At 43.6% G+C, this 23,512-nt stretch overlaps 1 protein-coding gene and 1 long non-coding RNA gene across 2 annotated transcripts in view; one reads left to right on the forward strand and one right to left on the reverse strand.

Moving 5' to 3' along the window:
- Nucleotides 1-23,512, reverse strand: part of GPBP1 (GC-rich promoter binding protein 1) — a 292,889-nt gene that overhangs the window by 213,683 nt on the left and 55,694 nt on the right. The window lies entirely within an intron of this gene.
- Nucleotides 12,528-23,512, forward strand: part of LOC130142519 (uncharacterized) — a 43,467-nt gene continuing 32,482 nt past the window's right edge. Inside the window, exons 1-2 of the long non-coding RNA XR_008819435.1 lie at nt 12,528-13,221; nt 15,111-15,255. This is a non-coding gene — a long non-coding RNA (uncharacterized LOC130142519). The remainder of the gene's footprint in view (nt 13,222-15,110; nt 15,256-23,512) is intronic.

The raw sequence follows: 23,512 nt of genomic DNA on the forward strand, positions 1-23,512 counted from the left end.
CTGTCAGAAGAAGGAGGTAAGGGCTGATTGTGAACATCACATGGCCACCCCAGCCATGCAGTCTGCCTGGCCAGCCCCACCACAGTGGACAAGTTCTGAGTCATGGGCAGGTCCAGCTGGAACCAGGCATAGCCTGGCAGACGCCAGTGTTTAACTGCTAGGTAGAGAAGGCAGCTGCCTGCGCTGCCGGGCAGGACAGGGTGCCTTTGCTCCCTACCCATGACACCCTCAGCCTCACAATGTGGAGGGATTTCTGGGGAAGGAAAATGACAGGGTCCTACAAATTTAACGCCATCCCCAAGTCCTTCTCTCATTCCCCCTTTGCTCTCCCCACATCCTATGCACTGTTCCATTGGGGCAGTATTTGGCTCCTGCGATAAGCCTGAGCGCATCCATGGAAGTACAGTGAGTCAAACCCACTATCCATCTTCTTTTGTAATTACCGTGATTTTCTGGATCTCCAGCATGTCTGAGCACCTGCTTATACACTGCCAGAATTTGGCATGGGACTGAAAATGATGGATCACTTATATATCTCTGGGCTTCTTCATGAAGTGCAGGGAGTCTGCAAAATGAGATCATTCAGCCAGAAACAGGGTGAGAGACAGCTAAAGTAAAGGATATACATCTGCACCAGGCAGTTCAGAAACAAATAATGAGTAATTATCTCTCTGCCTGCTGATTTTCTGCTGCTGGCATGATGCCCAAGAGGGACAAGAGGAGTATTTCCTTCTGCAGGTTGTTGGTAGCCTCTGCAGACTGCAGATAAAGAAGCAAAGAAGAATGTTGCTGTCCTAGACATCAGAAAGGTTTCCCTCAGATCTGCCCTCTTTGTAAAAGCACGGTGCTGCCTTTGGTTTGCTAAATTGCAGGCACTAAAAAACCTGTATAGTAGGTTTGCAACATAGAACACTGAAAAAAAATATTATTTGAGCCAAAAGTCTAGTTGTCTCTGGTGTAACTCAGCTGAATTAAGTAGAGCTACATGGGGAGAGGGTGGAGACTGTGAATTTCATCAGTCTGAGAGACCTTTTTGAATTTCTCACATTTTCATCATAGAAAAAAGGAACATCTGGATGTATTGTGCAAGGGCCACATTTTGCTTTCAGTTGTGTTGAGGCAAAAGCAGAGTTGTCCCAATGGGATAATTCAAGATTTACCCCAAGATAAACAAAAGCAGGATCTGTCACCATATTTTTGGCTTTACTGTTTTGTTCTCAAAGTTTAACCTGTTTATCTCCAGCTTGTACTAATTTTCGGAGTTTTCGTCTTCTTGAATGAGACACAGGAGCAGGAGGGAAAATCTAAGACGTCTCCAGTTTTTCATTTGAGTGAGTTTTTCCTAGATCTTAGCATTCTCCAAGAACCTCTGTCCTGTATCACTCTGAGCATCTTCTCTCCCTTTGACAACCTGTAAACTACTTCTGCCACCTTTTTCCCTCTCTACATTGCTTATGTTTCCTTAGTTTTCACTTCCAGCAAAGAAGAGTGAAGAACTGAGAGTTTTGTTGTTGTTTTTCTTTTCCCACTGGCTCCAAAGGCCTCAGCTATGAAAACAAAACAAGGCAGCTCACTCAGGGCCGTGCTGGGAATTGTGCTTTTCAACTGTCTGCACTGTATGCCTCTGACACTCTTCAAACTATGAAGTTTAGGGAACAGGAAGAGGCTGTCAAATGCAGCAGTCTTATGCTTTTGATTTATCTGTAATTTCTGTTCTTACTTTCTGACTGTACTTTCAATTCTGTCTTCCTTTGGCCACAGCCAAATCTGAAGCTGCAATTTTTTGAGTAATGAGTGATGTCAAATGCACTCACATGCAGGGCATGACTTTTGGAGATTTGCTCTGAACACCTGAAGAAGTTCAAGCTCCTTCAGCAGGGCAGCTCGAACACTTTGTGAAACCAGGGCTTCAGTGTAAGCATCCTAAAAGGAAGGCATTAAAAACCTCTATGTGCAGGTTTACATCTGAAGACGCTCAGCAGCTAAAGCCAGACTCACTTCGTCCTGGGTGCTGCATGTGGATGCTGCCTTCTATGTTTTGCTGTGACACGTGGGGCTCAGGTTGTACTTGCTCTGCTTTTCCTTCTCGTGCAACTAACACAAATCCCCTAACACTTTTTTTCTGCTGCTTATATATAATGGCGAAGAAGGGGTATTTGCTGTAGAAGACCCTAGAAAAGTCTCACAAAGAACACAGATAGCAGCCTTTCCTACCTGCCTTTGCCATTTCTCCAGCTCCCTGTGCTGCCTTCCCAGGAGGCACCTGAGAGCTTGTAATGTATTGTGCTTGATGCCACTACAATTTCGAGATAATTGGCTTTGTTCCTGAGAATGAAATGTTCTTGCCCTGCTGGACATGAAAAAGCACCTCTGTGCAGACATTTCCTGATACTTCATTGTGCCAAAACTAGAACAATGAAGCAGGAGTTGATGCTCGAAGAGCCTTGGCATAAGGACAGGCTGATGCATGTAATGCATATCATTAAAAATAGTTAGCACAAAGAAATGGTTGTTATTTTGGTTAAATCAAGCTGGACTCAGTAGCTAATTAAGTACAGACTTTTTCCATGGTTATATGCAGTTTTCAAATTCCTATAACACAAACTGTTTTAGAGGATAAGTTAAATACAGAATGCATTGAGTTTGGTAGAGAAAGTTTAAAGGTCTGCATTTTCCCACCAAAGCTATTTGATATTAGCTACAGAGTGGGTGTGTGTGTGTGTGTAGGGGTTGTGACCTCTTTTATTTTTACAGCTATTGCCATGATTTCATAATACTGGCAGCAGTCACTTCAAGGAAGGGACTAGACTTTATTACTATAATTATATGCTAGTATGTGGGCATAAAACAGAAAAACTTTTCTATAGATAAATGCCAGTAGCAAAATCCTTTAGTCCAACAAATAGTCCTTTAGCAGTGTTATGAATATTATATTAACCTCAATAAAAGCTATGCTAGAAATGTCTACTGTACATGGCACAAGTTCTGTGTTCTTATAACAGCTTTGTTCTAAGATATGAGTATACTCAGCTCTAAGAGCATGCAGCGCCTTTTCTTTGCAGAGCACATCAGAGATGTTTGCTCATTAACTATAATGGCCCATTGTGCGAGTTAGTAACACCATTTTAAACGGTGGGGAAACTGAGGCAGGGAGGGTACAGTTGTATGCAGTGAATGCAGTGAATGCAATTTTGGGTGCCCCCACTGCAGTGCTGGGGTATGTCCAGATAGTGTGCTGCAGGAGTGGGGTGACACAAGGTGAGCCATGCGGCTCCAGCCAGGCCAACACCTGTGAGCACGCTTTGCTGTTTGAGTTTCTGGGGAGGCACAAAAGGGGAGGATGAATCCTGCAGGAGGGATGAGGCATGGAGCCCCATCCTTGTCACCCCCGGACAAATCACCTGTGCTGACAGGGCAGGGCACTGCCCTCAGATCCCACCCACGTGGGAGCTCCATCAACAAAGACGAGGGAGAGGATGAGGAACCAAACAAGACAAAAGAGTTTTGTCGAGGTCCATCGCTCCTCAACTCCTAAGGACTTTCAGCCCAGCTATGAGAGCTGCAGTCACCAGCCTGCCAGTCGGCTGAGCCTGACGTGCCTGAAGCCTGGGCTTAGGGTGGTGCATGAGAATAAAATGCAGCCTAGGTGGTTAGCGCTCTGGGTTAGGAGATCAGCACCCAGGCAGGATGGCCCCTGCAGCACAAAAAGTTGGAAGCGGTGGGGGCAGCTGCTCTCCCAGTTTAAAAGGACTACAGGGTGGACATTTTTAGCTTAAGCAAGAGGTGACTTTGATTTTTCTCTAACTATAGCAGCTACATCACTTTCAGAAGTGATTTCAGACTCCACAGTTGTCCTCTCCTGAATCTGCACCGCTCTTCTGCAGAGCAGGGCTGATGGCCAGTGGGACAGGAGCCTCAGCAAGGAGCTGTTCCCCTTGGCAAAGCCTGAGCACAGCTCACTAGCAATTTAGCTAATACAATTAATTATATGTCTAATAAAAGGGATATAAACCAACAAACTATTCATATTGGTTTTTTTTTCACATTTATTTCCTCATCCCTGCTTTCAAGTAAGCTGATGGAGGGCTACAAAGTAGTATATCCACCTCTGCAGATATTCAGTGTTTTTCTCCATTGTCTTTTATTTCAATGCCCCCTTATATAAATAGCACATTACATTGGAAAAGTAGATTGATTCAACTTTGTCTCAGTTATGATGTTAGCATGGAACTAGTAAAATTACTTTTTTGAATATTTCACAATGTCTTTTTGAGTACTTTCCCCTATTTGTTAGTAATCTGATTTTGACAGGTAAAATTATTTTTAGGTAGTTGCCTGATAGTATATGGAAGTAATGTTGATGTACAGCTGAATAACAAGCAGTTATTATTAACCATTTGCTATCATCCCTATAAACCATGTAGTATCCAGTGTGTTCAGTGTTTCTGCTTGACTGAAACTTTTATAAAGAAAGAATGATGTATAACAAATATGATGCTTTTGAGGATGCATTTTCATTATAACCTTTTATTATAAGCCAGGAAACAGAGTTATGTTCAGAGATTTAAAAAATATGAAATGGTCATATGTAATGAATGATATGATTCTGCCACCCTAAATGGTACTCATTGTTTATAGCTATGCAAATATCCATAGAGCAAATCTAAATACATGTGGATATTGCGTATGTCTAATGACAAATACTTGCAACAACTCATACTTCAGAAAAAAAATGCACGTAAAATGTGAAAATATGCAGCAGTGTTCAGGGCTGCAATAATATAACTTTTTCAGTGTTTGAAGACCAGGAATCACTAATAATTCCAACAGCATGAACATACATTTTAGCTGCCTGTACTTAAAATAAAAGGTTGGATGGAAAACAAGCATAACCATAGGGAACAGGGATGTTTGAAATGGCAAGTGAGATCTGAGAGTAAAATCAGAGACCCATCAAAGCAAGAGATGTCATCTCCCGACTGCTGACCAAGAATGACTGGTAGGTAGTTCAGACATGAATTCACAGTGCTTTGTATTTTATTTACTGTGGTATGAATAACAGTATGAAGCCCTTGTGCTTCTGAAATAAACCCACAACTTTGATAGGAAACTCTTCCACAGAGAGGCTGCAGCTCAAATGGGCATTTGAGCCAGGAGACAGCAGAGAGATGCCCCCAGGCTCCTCCATCCCTGCTGCAGCACCCTGTCAGAGGAGCAAAGCTGGCAAAGCTGGGAAGGTGTTTGTACTCTGCAATGTGTGCAGGTGTTGCTGCTTCTCAGCTGCCTTTGGACATCATCATAGCACTGAGGTTAGAAGCTGTGGCTGGCTTGTGGCTGCCATGACAGGGAGGTTTTATATCAACGTTTATGTATGTCAGAATTTTATGGTGATGACAGCGAAGTGGGCAGTGTGCACCATTGCCAATGACCTGCATTACCTCTTCTCTCTCAGACTGCAAACTAGTTTGGTTATAGGATTCCTTGCCTGACAATAAAATGCACTATTTCATCGTACAAATAGTGTGATGTGCAAGACAAGGTGGTAGATCTGAAAGGTTTATACCCAAAGGCCTGATTCTGCTGTGCTGATTTTCAGAAGACTGTTTTCAGTACAGTGGTTCTAGTATTGACAGGTATTGACAACCCTGTAATGATACTGAAACTTGAATCAAAAAATAATGCTACATGAAAAAATCAACCTGCTGCTTAAGTGCGTGAGGATCATCAAAGCTGATCTGGCTTACTCCTGGCATCAGATATAATTTGGAGAAGCAGGTGGAGTGTGTAATCTGTGATTGAAAACAAGAAGGCAGGCAGTAAGGATACCTAAAGTGATGGCTAAACACAACGTTGCTCAACCCAGTGCTCAGGCAAGGTACTGAATTCTCCGTCAACCCACCTAAAAATATTTTTGTCATCACTTCCCTCAACTGGCACAGTCTTTTCCAGGTGCAATGTTCATCCTTGCAAGGATCAGTCTTAGGCCTTACTCAACTGTAACAGATCTTCACTTCTCGAGTAATAAAGCTTACCTTCAGTGCAGGCGTGCTTAGTAATTTAATTCATGTTTTTAAAGTGTTCTGTGATAATTTGATTTTAATAAAATAATATGCCTCCATTATAAAATGAACCTCTGTGGGAATTTACAACAAACCTGCTGCTGTAGAGTGGGAGCTTTATCAGAAGATCTGTTTAAGACAGTAGATAAGTCTCCTAAAATCTGTTTTGGAATCTGATAGGTCAGCGTTTTTTTGGCAGCCTGTGTTCCAGATGCTCGATTAGTAGGAATGAAGAGGCTGTGGAGATGGTGCTAGGAAATCTTGCCTAATCAGGATGATGAATCTTTGTTATGCTGGCAGATTGTGCATTCTTTCAGGCAAGCCAACCCAAACAAGCAATACCACCCTCCCCAAAATCTAGGACCACTGTGTGTTTAGGAAGGTCTTATGTTTCCCATATGTATCACTGGTTCATTTCTGCTACGAGCAGCTGTTGCTGGCTGTACATCTGGACTTTGGGTTTTGGAACCATGGAAAATAAACCAGTTTTGTCTTGAAGAGATACTGATCTGTGGAATGCACTAAAGCAAATCAGCCATGACTTTCCTATGAACTAATGGGACATGGTTTAGTGGTGGACTTGGCAGTGTTAGGTGAATGGTTGTACTCGATGATCTGAAAGGTCTTTTCCAACCTAAACGCTTCTATGATTCAGCAAGATTAATGAGCAAAGACTGCCAGTGGTCTTCGAAATCACATCTGGATTGCTGGTTTCAAATACTCAACATGAAACTTCACTAAGAAGAAAAAATATAAGATAATTTTATTGTATTGATGTTTTAATAATTAATTATTAATCTCAAACTTCCACCCAACTTGTCTGTCTCAGAGCACATAGACAAAAATAAACAGAAACTGGTTTGGTCTCTCTTTTGATGAATGGGACCATAATAGGTTGGGGAGAAGACTACCAGGGCAGGATAGGACTGATCTGAGGATCTGTATAGCCACCCCACACTGCCTAATCCCTGGCTAGAAAATGAAAACATATTTGGTAGAAGGCAAGACCTCTAAGTATGGTCCTGAATAAGCAAACATTAAGCCTTCTGCTGCATAATCTTGAGATTATGAACCTACACTGCTCATTTTGTTCTGTTCTAAGAACAGGAAGGAATAACCCAAGTCAGAGACCCTGTTCAGCAGCTAAGACATCTAAGTCTGGCTGAGCAAAAAAGATACCCACTTCTGAATTTCTTTCACAGTATGCACAGAGCAGCAAAGAGCATGACTGGAAAGGACCAGCCTGCTGTATCGGCAAGGGGAACAAAAATGCTTTCTGTTTTCTGATGGAGGTACAGTGATTTAAGAATGGATGCAAGCTTCTTGTCTCAGTTGTCTTGGTTTGGTTTGGGTGTAGTACTCAACCAATGTGTGTGAAACCTTGGTGGGCCACAAACAACATACTGATACAGGCAGGAACCAAGCTCACACTGGTCCTCATGTGTGAGCTGGGCACTGGGGCTGCAGGAGGCGGTGGGTTCTGGGAGCAGCTGTGGGCAGGGAAGCAGGAAAACCTGCAGGGAAAACAAACCATATATCTCAAAATGTATCAAAATATATCAGAATCCTAGTGATATATCAATTCCCCCAGACAGTTTAGTTGTATTCCTAAAAATTGTCTTGAACCTGGCAGACTATTACTTGCTGATATAAATTTAATATTTTCCATCAGTTCATTACCATCGTTACCTGTTTTTTTTGTTTGTTTGTCCCTTTTTTCCTCCTAGATGGTTCATTTACTTTCCCCAGAAACAAACACACCATTATGTGAAAATACCACCTTTTGCAGGAGGTCAGCTTTGCTGCTCTGTTTCTGTGCTTCCAGTAAGCTTCAGTCTCCAGCTCTGGTGTTGCACTCAGGGACAAAGTCCTTTGTTTCCCAGTTCTGCAAGGAGATATTTGTGTGTGAGCTTTACAATTTAAGTTCAGGATTTATCAGGAAAAAACCATAAAATTGTGCAATACAATTTGTCAAATATCATACTTTGCAGAAACTGTTTATTACTTGTCTGGTTTTTAAGAAAGGGGGAATCCAACATACGTCACGTGGGCCACTTTCTGTTCAGATGCGCTGGATACCAAATGGGACCATTTACATTTGCAGCTGCTGGTAGATACGCTAAAATTAGACTAAATAAAAAATAGCAGCTGCATGGGTAGAAACAAACCAAAGCTGATTCACAGACGAGAAGCAGCTTGGGGAACTCAGGCATCACAGCTAGCTTTGACACAAGGGCTGGTCTAGTGTAAAAGTCCCATGCCTACAAAGGCACAATAGCCCATAATGGTAAGCCAAAACTATGTTCTGCTCAACCTTCTTTCTGGGGAAATCCTTTCATCACTCTGGACCCTTTTCTTTTTTTTTTTCTTTTTTTTTTTTTTTTTTTCACATATGTTACAATGTCTCATTATGTAGGAACACACTTCCCTTTAACATGTCTGTCTTCTTCTATCCCCTCAACCTCCCCCACAAACTTTCCTTGGACAACCACACTCATTGTGGCCAATGCCAAGAAAAGCCCACTCTCCAGTTGTGTCCAGTCCCATACTCCCTGCTAACTCCATGCCAAGACATTGACAGAGTGCAGGACCTTTCTCTGCAGCCGTGTCACGGGCTATTTCTTTAATAGGATTCCCTTTCAAAATGCTAGTGCAGTGGAACTTCATGACCTCTTCCACCAGCAGCTCCATCTCGCGTTGCCCCATGCATTATATTCAGATGAAAGGATATATTGTGGGTTTTAAGGCACAGCCTGTGTTACGGGGAGAGGGCGCAGAAGGGGCAGACTGCACAGTCCACACTCTCTGAACAGTCAAGCTGGACTTCTCTGGGGCAGAAAACATCAAAAATTCCATCAGGTTTTCATAGAAAATCTCAGCAAAATTCCTTCCAGAAGCACTTAATTAAGAATATGCACTCCTGTTATGAAGGCTTGTGGCTGGGACCATCCTGTTCATGGCAATCCAAGACAATATGGGAGGCGCAGGATTTCTGGTCGGTGTGTTGTAAAGATCCCTGCCCCTGTCAGCACAGAGCCAGTGAAGGCTTATGGTCCTCCTGTCAGGCTCCGCATTCCCCATTACCCTTGTCTCCATGCAGGTTTGTTAGCTCAGACTCCTCACCAGCACGGTGCTCCGGGCCCCGGGGTCAGGCCATATGCCCCTCAGCACTCCTGAAGCGCACAGCAGATCTTTTACCCCCAGGCAGCAGAGGGGACATGGCACCACCAGCAGCCTGGTGCCAAGTTTCCACGCAGCTTTGCTTCCGCACTTGTGCAAAGCAGAAGAGAGGCTTCACCGCCTTGCGAGGGTTCAGCTACCTTCTCCACAGCTCTTCTCTGCCTCCACTCCCAGGCCCCTCCAGGACGTTGCCTGGCAGCCACCATCCCTGCCAGCCTGCTGCAGCAGCAGCCTCTGGTCGTTCGCCTGTGCCGGACTCTGCCAGATCCAAGCACTTCTGCACCAACCTGCCGTCTTGGTCTTGGACCGCAAGGGTCAACAAGTGAGGCAAAGGTTTTGCTCTGGCAAAAGTTAACTTGCACTCAACCTAAAACATCTTCTCTGAGCAGGTCCATGGGTTGCTGAGGAGGAGCAAGAGAGAAGCGTGCCCCTGTGGCACCCCCTGACACCCACTCCCTGCCCCGTGGGTGACTGCCAGCAGAGCCCTGACACCCCCCTGCCCCAGGGGTGACTGCCAGCAGAGCCCTGCGGCTGCCTCTGCAGCTCTGCTGGGGTCCAGCACAGCCCTGGAGCCTTTGGGGACAGATGGGGGCTTCTCCAGGTGAAAGGCCCACCACCACCTGCACAGCTGAGGCAGCAGCACTCGTACCCAGTCCGAATCCCTCCTTCATCCTGAAAAGCCTTATTTAAGCCTCGTCTCCTGATCAGTACCGACTCACCCTTCCTCTTCTATAAAATTCTTGGACTTAATTTTGTTTTCAGCTCTTGGATCCAGCTTTCAGCCAGAAGGTGGGACAATGCCTTCCCGCTCTCCACGCTTTGGTGCTTGGAGCATTCCCTGGGAAAACAGGAAACAGACAGTAAGCCTCCTTGGGCTGAAGATGGAACTGAACCTGTGTCTCTTATTGGGGGGCTATTAAGTTAGGGAAGGAGCAGCTGCTGGCTGCACACAGAAGGGACTGCATGACGCGCCTCAGAGATGGACACCTGAGGGAGCGGCACTTGATACACACTGGAAATGCCTCCCCAAACAACAGAGGCAGCTGTCTTAAAGAACAGGGACTTTTTGGATTGCAATTTTGTTCTAAGCCATTGCAATTCCACTTCAGACTTCCTTTAGGCAGTCTTCCTCCACTTACCGAGGCTTAAGCATCCTCTTTAATGGTAGATGACCTTGGATGCCACAGCAGCAGGCAGAGAGGGGGTCTGAAAGCTCTCACCCTGGGGCCAGTTGTGAACCATGCTGCAAACCCGTTTGGTAGCCTTCCCATGAATGGGGCCTTTGTTAATGACTGATGAGTAGGATGTTCAGAGAACTTGGGAAAGTACGCTTGGCAAGTAAACTCACCTAACTAATAATAAAAATGGTCTTCAAATTTGCCAGGTTTCTTTCCCTGAGGCAAATACAATTAAAGTCAATGAATTGTTTAATGTGAGGAAATAAGAAGAGAGGGAGGGGGAAAAAGCATACTGTTCCCTGATGCTGTTTTAGAATTTCTCTTGTGTAGATCCTCCTCTGGATTGATGTTAAAAGCCTTTGCTGTGCATCCTGCAGAGAAATCTAGAAGCATAACGAAGATATGTGAGTCTGTTGAGAGCTATATCTTACCTTAGCATGGGGATGGATTCTCTGATCTAAGGCATTTTTCATCTCTAGCTGGGATGATCCTCTATCTGTCAGGCACATATTTGATTTTGGATGTTTTAACAAGCAAGAATGCTTTCATGGGAGCACTCCCAAAGTCATGGAGAGCTGTTTCAAATATGCTGGCAAACTGCAATCCTCCTCCACAAGAGGCCCAGAGCAGGCGTTAATTATGGGATGGGTGTAGCACATACCTGCCTCTGGTGGGAAAGAACCCAGCCTGAGAACTGCATATCCGCAGATCAGACCAATGCACTTTCCTCGGTGTAGAATCAAGAAGCAGAAAATATTTTTAACACTTGGGAAGAAACATAATCCCTCCAAATAAGGCATGAACTTGATTTACAAGCTGTCCTTCTTCCTACCTGGACAACAACTCCACTGTTTTTCAATCAGTTTTCACTGTCACCTCTCATTTTAAGGCACAGCAGCCCTTGGCAATTTTAAGAGGCAGACATATACAAAAAGCTTGCAGATTAAAGCAAGTACTAAATTTTTCAGATAAATATGGCACTATTCCTGTGCTCCGGGGAGACTTCTTTAATTCTTTGAGTTCTGAATCTTAACTGACTCCTTACATAACTTACTACAGATTTTGTGTCTTCCTAGATAATGTATTGGTGAACTTGGCTTGAATGATAGAACAGATCTCTGGGCAGTAGTTTCTGTTACTCTGCAGTTCCTAGTTAACTACCAATGGACTTTGGTTTTTTTCTAGTAGCAAAGAAATAGATGAAGAAGCAAGATCGCTAGCTATGCCTCACCTGCACTTTTGTATTGTGGTAAAGGAATCACAAAGGCAAAATTTCCTTATTCTGTAAGCTGTTCATTGGGATTCAGGAATGTCCTGGTTAAACCACGACAGGGAACAATTGCCCTTTCTCCAAACCATAGGGGTGCACTATCATGCCAGATCATTACGATGTGAAGTAAGGACCACAACTTAATGCTGGAACAAGCCAGGGGCTGAGTTATGGCCTGGCAGTTCATCTGTTGCTACGTATCTCTGAGACCAAATATCTCAGGAACACTTTTGTCTGAGCAGTGCTAAAGGTTGAAGAGCACAATATGCGATGGCACACTGCATTGGCCAGAGCCTTGGTGTATGGCTGTCACACAGCTGAGCATGCCAAAAGCTACCATGGGTTTCCAGTCTCTTGGGTTAGCTTTATCAGAACATCACATTTTAAACCAAAGGAAGATGGTCTTTAAATGGGAAAACTCAGCCCTGCTGTGTGAGATGATAGATTAAAACACATCTCCACTCTTTGCAGAGGAAGTCAAGCCCCACTTCAGGTGAGGCAGTTTTCAGTGTCTTCCTGGGCTGCAGCAAAGTCCACACTGTCTTCTCCCAGTCCCTAGAAAATCCAGGTTTTCTCCATCATCTTAAAGGTTTGGGTGTGGCCCTACTGAAGCAAGGCCTCTGCTTTGCAGGTCCTCTCACAACCACTGTTCATGGTTTCTTTGCTCTGTCCCATTGTGCCTCCCAGGGCCACCCCAGCTACACATGCCCAGGAGCTGAGCAGGATTGCAACACCCCACACAAGCCCCGCTGTCAGCCCCACTTTCCTCCCAGGCATGGTGAACAAGGCAGATAGATAGCCTCTGTGCCATGTGGGAAGACATTGCATGTTGCAGGCAACAGCTTTACTTGCTCTGGGGTGGCCAAGCAGGAGTCTGAAGTCTGGGTGCTGAAGCTCCTATGAAGCATGGGTCTCTGGTTCACTATCCCAAGGGAAAATTCAGCTGTGAGTGCAATGCAATGGCAAGCCTGGTCCAAAAGTCCCTCCTCTTCTCCCTCTCACTACATCGGAGGGATGGCTGGTGCCAGCAGTAACATCCCAGGAAAGCCACAGCTGGTGCCTCCATGCACGAGGCAGGCTGCAAGCCCCTCAGCTCTGTGATCACTGTCAATAATGCATTCACAGGAGAGGAAGGAAGAGCTGGGCAGCCAACAGCACTTTCAGGGCTGCTCAATGGCACCACTGTCTCTCTGCTCACTGATGAGGGCTGTGCATGTGCAGGGGATCGTAGGCTCCTGGTGAAGATATGCCAGTAAGGCTGGCAGGCTGTGTCCTAAGCTCAAGGCGGGCCCAGCCTGGGTTGTCAGGTTTGCTTAGAACAAAGGAAATCACATTTCTTCCTGCCTTCCCTTCCTGCCCCGTATATAAATAGCCTCCTCTGTGGCTTAATGAAGAGGTCCAGATAGCACACAGCCCCCAGCTGTGCTGCCTGGGGAAGAGTGCAAGGAAATACTGAGTCTCACATGGCAGGAGTAGCTCACAGACCTGTTGGAGCTTATGAAGAGCAAGACTCCTTTAACCACCGTTTCTCAAGGTAAACTGCATACTTTCCTCTGGCTTCACTGTTTTTCTCCCCCCTTTTTGCCTCCCATTTAATGTGACTAGTGCAGCTCTGGTCTTAGGTCCTGTGCAAGGCTTCCCATGCTCAGGGACTCCATTTGCACACAGGAGATACCACCAGGTATTTTCCCTTCTCCTTTCAGACACTCTTTTTAGTGCATGTACTACCTGACCATCAGTTTGAGGCTAAATATTCAGCCCTCAAAATCTGTCAAAACCTCATTTCATGTGGATATGCCTTAACTCAGATATCAACTTCACCCCACTTCAGGGAGACTATTCACAAGGGTCAAGACATGGGAGATCCACCCTGATTCTTCTCCATCCCTTTTCCATTCCCTTTTCCATTTTCCATTCCTTTTTCTGCTTCTGGTGCATGTATACATACAGTGTTCAGTTCATAGTGTAAAGCTAGTCCCTGTTTCTTTTCTTTTCTCTGTCTTCTAAATTTTTTTTTAGAAAGAGAGCAGGGAGGAAGTAAAGGGCTTACAAGGTCAGTGTTGGTGGTGGGTTGGGGGTGCCCTGAGCAGCAGCCATGGCTGTAGAGTTGCTGTGCAGATCTGAGTGAAGGTACCAAATCTTCCTCCAGGCCTCTTAATTAGCTACATCTTTAATCACCCCTTCCATGTGGGTGATTAAAGGTAAAAGATGAAAGTACAACAACATAATTTTACTGCTTTGTGATGTCTTCTGGCCATGGAAAGAATCAGCAGCAAGGTGGGCTACTACAGAAATCTGTGAGTTAAAGACATTTAACTAGGAGTCTGGCCTTGGACAGCTTTTTGGGTTTGTTTGATTTTGATTTTTATTATTATTGTTATTATTTGGTAAGGAGAGATGGGATATGCAGTAAGTTTGATGTTGTTTCTTGGAAGCAGGTTCAATACTTGAGGACAGGACAGTTGTGGGTACCTTCCACTGGGGTCCAGCTCTTCTCTCTGCCTCCTATGGCCACGGCCCAGGAGCACGTGGGAATGGTGCAAAGGCAGGATGTGTGCAATGGGCAAGTTGGGGCATTGCTCAAAGGGGACAAAGCTAAGACACTTAACATGTGTCCTGGTTTTCATAAGTTTTAAGTTTTGCTGAGCTTAATACTGTGAAGTGTGCAATCTTGGCACTGTATTAATGCATATCTTTGCCAGTAAATTTCTTAGTGATTAAAAGCAGAAGCAATTTTCTTCTTAATATGCTTTTAGAGAGCTGTCATTATTCCCAGGTTGTGCAGGTGGTATGTTTTTGTGCCTAGTTGTAGGTAAAAGACCTGCTGAAATTCTGTGCACATCTTCCAGTTTTGCTTTCTACTTTGCAGGACTGAAACAAATAATTACAGAGCACCCATGCTGGCGGAGCAGAAACATTAGGTAGGGTTTTTAACCAAAACCCCTTGACAGCTCCATTCTTGCTGGTCACAGAATCTCTCATACAACGGCAAGACACACCTCTATCCCTTCCAGCAGTCCTACCCCTACCACATCTTGCGACATATATCCATTACCATAATTTTCATCTTAACCCCTCTGTCAGCCATTAACTCTCTAGAAGCCACAGCACACAGAGGACTGCTTGTGTGCTTTTGCTTACATGTGTATAAATGGAAGTTGGAAGGAAACACTCATTGTTTTCCTTGGCTGAGCTGAGCATTGAGCCAAATACTCTCCTCCTGCATCTCCAGCCAAGTTTTCCCAGCCATATCCATGGTACACCTACTCTCCCCTCACCAAAGGCCAGCATACCTTCCTCCTCATGCCAGTGCAGCACCCCCCACCCCCCTCACCGGTTCCCCATTACCTGCAGGTGTTGTTTGTCCTACCTTCATATTTCCTGTGTGCCTAGAGTTGAAAATTGTATTATCTTAATTCACAGCTCCCAGGTTTTTGGAGATTGAGGTCTGTATTGTCGTCAACCCTCCACCAAGATTCTGCCCCTCATGAAGATTGGGAAGAGGGACTTCCATGCCAACCAGTTGTGTCTCTTCTCCAGACCCCAGCGTAGACACACCTGGGCAAGGGTAAGGGCTTCACCCTGGCTTTCCCTGCCAGAGTGCAACCCCCAGGAGGCTGGTGTGGGTTCAGGAGGGGACATGCAGGGCAGGCTCCTTGCTGTGACAGAGTTCCCACCAGTAGTCTGCAACTGTTGACAACTTGGTAATTCTGTGACCTATAAAACTGGCTGGTCCTGTTTGACTCTAAAACTTTGATCAAGAAATTCCTCTTGAGGCCTATGAAAACATAACAAACTCTACATTTAAAAGAAAGCTTGGCAGCCAAAATGATATAGTCCAAGAATCATCAAATTAACAAACGCAATGACGCAGCTCTGTTTTGTAAACACAGTGGATGCAGCTAAGCTCCCATGAAAAGCCACATGGCTGTGAAAACTGAAATGTTTATTCTTCCATTACATTCAAGAACACTCATAAAAATAAAATAAAGTAAATAGACTCTGAGTCTAGAGGATTCCCAAATATCAAGTAAGGGAGCAAGGCTGCAACAGGGAAAGAGAAAGAAATAGGGGCTGGTGATTTGAGCTGTTTTCATTTGTAACATGTATTTCCCCTTCTGCTGCTTGTCAGAACACCAAAACTGCACGTTTCAAGGAAGATATTTATGCTGGAAAACCTTAAGTGGCATGTCTAAAGAAAAAAATCTGCTGCCCATGGCAGTGCACATTTTCCTTAGTCATGCTGGCTGCAGGAGAGATGGTATGTGTTTTGGGGGAGATTTTCCTCCTTGCAGGCTGCCCTAATGACTCCTTGTGGTGTGTTTACTAGATAAATCACACACAGAAGTACTAAGGGGAGCGAGGACTTTCCCTTGCAGATATGCAGACACCTCTGCATGTGACTCTCAGTTAGCTAAACATGCCCAGGTATCAGGCTATACGAGGGCATATTCAGGTCCCTTCAGGCCACACCGGGCACAGCAGTAACCAGTACCTTCACCCTGTGTCTTCCATTTTGAGAAGGAAGGAGAAGGAGAAGTACAGGTACACAGTTATGAGTAGCCTGAGCAGCAGCTCTGATGGCTTTACAGACTGCTTGCAGACTCTTACACTCTTAAATATTCAAACATCTTCCACGTTCTGCGCAAACCTCCTCCCATCAAATCTTTTCTTCTGTACTTTTTTTTCTCAAAAGCATTCTACTACCTTTCTCCACCCTTATTCTGCCTTTCTTGTTTTTAAAGTCCAGGACTTAAGGCTCTCTGTATAGTACTGGGGCATCTGTCCCTTCAGATGCTCCTTCATGCCCCTTCAGAAAGCTCCCTTCTCCTGGCAAGCCCTCCTGCCTTCTCATCCTCCATAATCCCTATTTTTCTCATGACCTGAATAATTATCTCTGTAATTTGTCTTGTCTTTTTTTTGACTTGTCTACCTTCCACAGCAAGCAGTTTAGGGCAGGGAACGGGGCTTGCTCTGTCTCTGGAAGTTTGCTACTATCTGTGTTCTCTTTAAACAACAATAAATCTTGAATCTGCCTCACTATGCCTTTGAGACTGCCTTCAAAGTTTTTTCGATCTGGGTCTGATGGAAAAACCCTCTGGCACATTTGGATTGCAGAACAGGTCTCCCAGAAGCCCTGTGGGACCTGCGCTGGTCTTTCCCTGGGAGCACAGCTCTTCCAGCCTGCACCAAGGCCCAGGAACATGGAGGGTTCTCGGGGTGCCCTGAGGGAGGGTTGTTTTCCCTGCTTAAAACCAGAATGAAAGAAAGGACAAAAATTGGGGAAAATATTACTATAAATGGAAAGAATCCCATTCCCTTCTGGCAGGGGTGTTTTGTGAGTCATGGTTATTTTCTTTTGAATACAGAGCTTCTCTGAGCTGATTAAGTGGAATTAACAACACGGTCGGGAATCCTCACAGTTCCCTGTTGCTCTGATCCCTGTGGCTCTTGTTTTACTTCTCCTGCCTTTGGGAACACTTGAGGAATTTATTAATGAGACCCAATTACAGAAAATTGTGGTATTATAATCAACATTCTGGCTAGCGCTGGAATGGCTCTTTTAACTCCTCAGGAAGTTAAAACAAACACCAGAACCCACCTTCCCAGGCATTTTTGCTCCCCAAAGCACCCAGAGTGAAAGCTGTCCTGAGAGGCAGCCAGTTATCCCCACAGGGACACTGCAGGTGCATTGCCAGTTCAGTGGAAGCTCTCAAGCAACAGCATGTCACAGGCTTCAGATGTTTCTCAACAGGCTTTAGGTGTTAGGGGAGGACACAGGCTGGACAAGGTTTCAATTAACTGTCCAGTTATCAGCCAGAAGTGCCTTTATTTGATAAAACAATTCATACTGTGTGCAAGGCAGGGACTCCTGGGGGTACTTGATACTAACTCTGAATGAGGGGTTGAGCTGAAAGGCACCCAGCAGGTCCTGGCACAACTTCTTGGGTTCAGAGGGGTTCCTTTGGCATTGACTTAATTTCAGCATTCTGGATGAAGATTCTAGCTCTTTCCACAGACAGTAAACCTCAAAAATGGTTTGGAAACTGCTGCTAGCAATACTGGGAGTCCCAGACTGGCAAAAATATTCTTCACTGGCAAAGCCACTTCCTTGGGTAACTTGAAGTTCTTCTGGAAAACTAAACCAAACCAATGGCTCCCACAAGCAACGGAGTTAGTGGGGGCTGGGTTTTGGTGTATAGGTCTATACTGCTGAATAAAGGGAGCCAGTAATCCATTCCTGGTCATGAGGACAAGTAAAGGAAAGTGACTCACTCTACATCGGTAGCTGCTTCTGGAGCAGAATTATCATGCCAGCATAGCATGGAGTCCCTAAGAAATAATTCTTATTAGTACTGTGTTACTTTTTTTTTTAAACTGTTTAAAAATAAAGTCAGACTTTGTTGCAGCTCACATAAATGTGGGGGGTTTATAGTATAAAACTGAGTATATGTGGTGCATGCTCTAGGGTAGAGCATATAGACAGTGATGGTTCAATGCCTTTGGGAAAGCTAAAAGACGCATAGGCTGGGGGGAACCAAGTCTAGTGAGAAGAGTTCCTTCACGCTACCTATGGTAATCAAACTATTTCCCAAGTCAAGGCTGGGCATCGTGTCAGAGAAAGCTGGCTGGGGCCATGCAAAGCAAAGCTAACGGATGAACAAAGAATAAGCTGTGTGGATAAACAGGTATCAAGAGACTAAGCTCCCTTCATGGACCTCTTTTAGCAGTATGGATGCAGTGAGCATGTATCTCATGTAGCTTTCCAGATAGTTTGTGAAAGCTCACAGTTGAGGCGCTAAGAAACTTTTCCTGCTTCTACCCAAAGACCTCATTTCACAGAATTTGCAGGGCTTTCTGGATACATTCATTATTTTGTCAAGACTGGTCCAAAGCTTACTGAGATCAGACTGAAAGGCAACTTCACAGAAGTGTGTATATGCGGGTGTTATGAAAATAGATGTCTGCTTTTGCTGGGAAATGTGGCTAAATTCAGATCAAGCCAACTCCACTTCTGTTTTTTACAGGAGCACTATAATTTCTGAGCAATTCTGGCCCAGAAGAAAATGACATCAGTGTATCCTGTAGCTCACCTACAGGGAGAGTGCAAAGCTCAATACTGTAGGAATTCCTTGATGCCTACTGATCACCTGAGGCTGCACACTGGCTTGTGGTCTTGTACCACTCCAGAACTGGGGTAGTTATTCTGTAATTCAAAAGGGGAAATATTACCCTTTCTGGAAGTCATTGCCCATGTTATGGCATGTACCACAAATCGTCCCTCTCCCAAGCGCCCAGCCCAGTTCCAGGTAGGCCCATCAGTTTGGTGCTCCCTAGTACATACATGTAATTCTGCTTTCCTCAGCGAGAAGCTTCAGTCAGAAATGCAGCTCCAGTAAAGTCTGAAGCAGCTGGTGTAGTCCCAGAATATCACTCCTCAGTGACATCAAGCCTCTTACAGGGTCTTATGAGGGAAGCTCCAGCATGGGCTCTGCTCTTGGGCAGCTCTGTAGCTGCTTGCCACTGAACCACTGCTGTCCTAGGGCAAGTAGGGGTGGGGCTGGGCTGGGCTGGGCTGGTGGTGAGGAGCTGACATCTGTGGCCCTGCGCAGTCTGCACAGTTCACAAGGCTGCAGATACTCTCAGCTAGATGATACCCTTTGGGATTTATGGGATTATTAGCATTATTGAGAGTTATGTCTGTTCACAGGGGAGAATATACCCTTTAGACTGCATTACTCATTGTGTGAGTCACCATGTTGAATAACATATGTTTCCTATATTTGGTAGATGACCCAATACATTGCACTTCCATCCAGAATCGTATTCCATATAAACACCACTAGCTTTATTTTTTCTACTGTAAAACCCAAAATGATAAACCTAGGTATACTGCAAATTGAATATGTTTGAACTTTTATTTTTCACATAATCAGTTACAGGACTTGTATCATTAAGCCAGATCAGCCAAATGCTTGCTGATGATATCTACATTATACCAAGTTTGTATGTCTTCTAACAGAAGACATGTTTACTTGACAGAGGAGGATTCCAGAGACTGACTAGAATAAAACAAATGAGGAGCATTTAACTTCAAGAATTTACATAATTTCACTGGAACCAATAAGACTGTTCAGGTGCTTATAGCTAAGCACATGCGCTTTTATTAGCAAGGTTTTCTAAACTATTGTTCTTGCAAGGAAGGAATAGTAATCCATCATCATCAAACGTAACACAGTACTAGGGTCTACTTTCATTAGAAAGAATGGCAAAAGTCCCGTTGATTTGAATGGAAGAAGGAGAAGTCTCTGACACTGAAATCGTAAGTTTGTGGAAGAAAAAGATGCAGCAAAAGCCCCTTATTACAAGTATTTATGATAATTGTGGAGCCTGGGAGCCTTTTGAGAGCAAATCCTCTGAGATGAAGTGGTGTGGACTGCTAAGCTAACTAGTGTGCCTGGCATGGGAGTTAGAGTGGTGGGTGGCTAGAGAGCTTCTCTGTGGCCTCCTATAAGCACAGAAATTGTGCAGAGAATGTTATGTTTTAAACCATAATGCTGGCTGCTGACAGCGAGCTTGTTTAATCTTGTAGATCTTCTTGATTAATGATGTAAAATTACTCTCTCTTATCTTTGAAGTTTGGCATAGCCCAGATACACAGGCATTGCAATCTGTCTTGCCTTGACAACATGTGAAACTCCGCTGCTATGACAGTGGTTTACATTGGACTCACATCAGGGGCAGTAGGACAAGGGTGGCTTGGTTCTTCTGCAGGACACTGGCCTTCCAGCCTTGAGTCAGCCCAGGGCTCTTCAATGGGCTTGCTAAGTTGCAAATGAGCAGCCAATCTCATATCCAGCATCTCCTCCCTGCCTCTTTCCTCACTAGCAGAAAGACAGGATGAAAACAGGCCTACCCTAAATTAACCTGATGAAAGACCAGCCCTTTGAATTCAGCTTTGCCACAGTAGAAGACACTGGTTTAGAGCTTATTATTTAATTTTTCTCCAGTGTAATTATGACCATCAGAATCACTGAGGATGAGTATTTTCCATCAATACCAACACACCAACTTTGAATATGTGGGTACTGACTGCTAAAAGTTGAATTACCTCAAGTGGGTGGTTTCTGAGAAAGCATAAATTGCATTAAAACACGTTTCCACCTCTACATGTTTACTTCTTGACTTTCTGCTACAGTGAGATTAGTTTTATTTTGTTTTAGTTTTGCTACCCTAGTGTTTCTAGAGCAGTAGTTATCACCTTCCTTTTGGTAGGAAACTTCTTTTTTTTTTTTCTGCTGCAGGCCTGAACCCCATTACAAATGTCACATAGATGACTGTTGTCAAACAGTTGGGTAAATTTGCCTTTCCTGTCCCTTTTCTCACACATCTTCAAGCAGTCAGCAGACCCCTTACTACAGACAGGCTTCCAGTTGAAAGTTAACTGGTTTAGTCAGTTCTGGAGTTTTGTGCCATGAAGAAATACTAGTGTGCAAAGCAATGTTTAAACCCAAACTACACCCTTTACTTTTATTGAAAAGCAAATAGCTGATTGTTCCGTGAAGATGCAAAAAGCAGCATGACCAAATACGGGATAAATAAAAAAAGAGTAATCTGAGAATATGTGAATTTCAGAGAGGTTTCAGCTCAGGACATACTCCCCAAAGAGTATCACAGTTGCTTCGTGTCTGCAGGGGTTAAATTCACAAAGCTATTCATATGCATTGAAAATATTTTACATTTATAAATTTCTACGTCTTCTTTCACTATTAGATCCTCAAATTTGAAATTGATGTAAGACTTATTTCCTAATTAGGAACACAGTAATTGTTGCCTTGGACTCCGTCTATGCCTTTGATCCAGATCTAGTAGAGATCAACAGCAGAGAAATCAGAAGGTACAAGAAACCCGATAGAAGAACATTATCTAACAACCTGCCACAAGTATATTTCCATTCCAAGTGTTGCCTCATTCCCTTTTGATTCAAAGTATAAATGTTTACACTGCTAATGTATTTACTCAGTAAGTTTTATGATCTATAATGGAATTGAGGGTATTCTCACTATCCAGAGGAGTGCCTTTAATGCTTTTGAATCCCTTAAGCTTTTGACTTCTGGGTTATCAAGTGGAGGCAACTTCTATTGTGTAAACAAATACCTTGGTTTACATTTATATCTTTTCACTTGAATTAAATTTTTCATTATTTCCAGTGCCATTTTTCTTTATTATAGTATTTTGTATGCCTTGCCTTTCCTGTGACAGAAAGACCAGAATAACAGCAATTTCTTTAGTGTCATTCTCATAGTTATACTTTTTAAGTCTAATTGCTAATGCACTGTACAAGTATTTTGAATGCTGACTACTGCGTTCTGAATAGGTACACTATGTCTCACTCAAGTGATACAAATGTGACACAGCAAACATTTCACAAAAATCTTTAGTGCTTTTCAAGGATCACACTAGCTCATTGCAAAGGTCTCTGATTTTAAAATATTTAAATCTATGAATTGTAATTAAAATTACTTTTTTTTGCTAATTACCAGCCAAATAATTTTATTTCTACACTCCTTCAGTATTCTTGGATGAATACTAGCTAGTCTTGATGACCTGTTTGTCATTGAGTTGCTAATTTGTTACATCTGCTCTTATTGCAGTGCCTGTTTTTTACAGTAACTCTCCATCCTTAAAACTGAGATGTAGTGTGGGGCATGTAGGAAGAAATAAAAATTCTACCAGCCAAAGGTTAAAGATTTTAATTCCCCAAGTCTTGATATAATTTTATTATTTTTTTTTACTAATTTTCTTATCATTCTGAAGTGTAGTTTCTCAATGCTAGTTTTGATCTGATCCCTCCCAGGTGCTGTGCAATTTATTTATGTGTTGGTCAATATTATCTTGGTAAGAGATATAGCTACTCCTTGAAAAAATTGCTGTGTATTACTTAGGCTTGCAAAGCTGATCACACAATAAAAGAAGGCCATGCGCTCAGAGTACAATGGCAAGTTGCCAACTGTTTTAGTAATGGTTTATTTTTAGATGTTCTCTAACCTAGCACATGACTATTTAATAACTGTATGCGAGCAATAAAGAAATATGTGACATTTGTTGAGATTGATGGTCTTTCACAAGAGGACCTTCAAGTCTCAGCTGTCCAGTCGTAAAGGCTTAGGATTTTTTCACTTTTCTCACTTCAGAGTAATTCTTTCCTTGAACATTGGAGTCAGGTCGAACCAGGTTGTGTGATTTGCTAACTTTCCACAATGCAGTTTTGATGATCTAGAAGGCAGGCTCAGTTATCCTGAAAATAAAGGATCTCTTCTTGGAGAGAAAGAAAAAGAAGAATATAAACAACAAACTTTTCTACATTGTCTTGGCCCAGGATCCCTCCATGTGAGAAAGGCTAAATTACATCTGCATGTGTCTGCCTGAGATGTTACACTGCAATGCATGTACTTGAAAGACATGATCAGACATGACCAGAAGAGAAGCTGTTAAATCTAAAAACGTTTTGTGCAGATCCTGCCTCAAACATCTTAATCTGTTTGTTCATCTGATAATGGGAGAGGCTACACCATTAAGAGAAAAGAGGATTTTTACATACAAGCCTTGACTTGAACCCCAACAACTTTTTACCAACTTAGTGCAATATAAAACTTACTCCTAGCTTTCATGAGCATGAGATGTTTTGGAGTTCGCGGAAGACGTAGCATGTCAAGTCTGTCTTTCTCCTCCTTTCAAGCTCTTTTTTCCATAGAGGGGGATGGGCTTTTGACGAATGTTGTGAAAAGTTCCTTGGATGACCTTCAACAAGTCACTGTCACTGG

This window comes from Falco biarmicus, chromosome Z (genome assembly GCF_023638135.1).
Source record: "Falco biarmicus isolate bFalBia1 chromosome Z, bFalBia1.pri, whole genome shotgun sequence".
NCBI classification, from domain to species: domain Eukaryota; kingdom Metazoa; phylum Chordata; class Aves; order Falconiformes; family Falconidae; genus Falco; species Falco biarmicus.